The sequence below is a fragment of the Chiloscyllium plagiosum genome, chromosome 23, assembly GCF_004010195.1.
Source record: "Chiloscyllium plagiosum isolate BGI_BamShark_2017 chromosome 23, ASM401019v2, whole genome shotgun sequence".
NCBI classification, from domain to species: Eukaryota; Metazoa; Chordata; class Chondrichthyes; order Orectolobiformes; family Hemiscylliidae; genus Chiloscyllium; species Chiloscyllium plagiosum.
Genome location: NC_057732.1, coordinates 35,119,703 through 35,121,045, shown reverse-complemented (window position 1 = coordinate 35,121,045; position 1,343 = coordinate 35,119,703).

The following is a 1,343-nucleotide window of genomic DNA, read 5'->3' as shown; positions in this document are numbered from 1 at the left end:
CTGACACCCACACCCTGCCCCAACCCTCACACCCTGCCCTGAACCCCACACACATTGCCCCCAACCCCACACCCTGTTCTAAAACAGACAGTGCAAGATAGCAGACGACGACATATCCCTCCCAGATCGTCTCAACGCCTTCGGTGCTTGCTTTGAGCAGAATTTTGGTGGAGAGGTAACACCTATTCTGACAAGTCCTGATGAACCTATCCCAACAGTCACTGAACCAGAGGTCAGATCAGCTTTCCTTCATGTGAATCCAAGGAAAGCGATGGACCAGATGGAGTACCAGGCCGTACACTCAGAGCATGCGCAGATCAACTGGCAGAGGTCTTCTAGGACATCTTCAACCTCTCCCTGCAGCAAGCCACTGTCCCTGCCTGTTTCAACAGGGCCAACATCATCCCTGTGGCGAAGAAGGCTCATGCAGCATGTCTCAATGACTACTGCCCAATGGCCCTAACTTCAGTGGTTGTGAAGTGCTTTGAAAGGCTGGTCATGGCATTAATCAACGCCAGCCTCCCCACTACCGTTGACCCACTCCGATTTGCCTATTGGAACAAGAGATCCACGTCAGATGCCATATCACTTGCCCTTCATTTCACCCTAGAACATAGAGTCATAGAGTCATGGAGATGTATAGCATGGATACAGACCCTTCGGTCCAACCCGTCCATGCCGACCAAATATTCCAACCCAATCTAGTCCCACCTGCCAGCACCCGGCCCATTGACACTAAGAACAGCCTCGTAAGAATCCTACTCATTGACTATAGTTCAATGTTTACCACTATTATCCCCTTGAGACTGATTAGTAAACTTAGTGATCGCCTACTAAGCCCCACTCTCTTCAACTACATCCTCAATTTCCTGCCCACAGGACACAATCAGTGAAGATTGGGGACAATATTTCATCCTCACTAACATTCAACACTGGAGCCCCCCTGGGATGCGTACTCAGCCCCCTACTGTACTCACTGTATACCCATGACTGCATCACCAAATACCAGAATAATGCCATTTACAAGTTCGCTGATGATGCCACCATAGTTGGTCAAATCTCAGATGACGATGAAACAGACAACAGACAGGAGGTGGATGACCTGGAAAAATGGCACACTGAGAACAACCTAGCTCTCAATGCCGGCAAAACCAAGGAACTGATTATTGATTTTCAGCGGGATGTTACTCATGTCCTCCCTACACATTAACAGCACAGAGGTGGAACGAGTGGAAAGTATCAAGTTCCTGGGAGTGGTCATTCACAACAAGCTTTCTTGGACTCTGCATGTGGACACACTGGTTACAAAGACCCAACAACGTCTCTTCTTCCTCAGGCAGCTG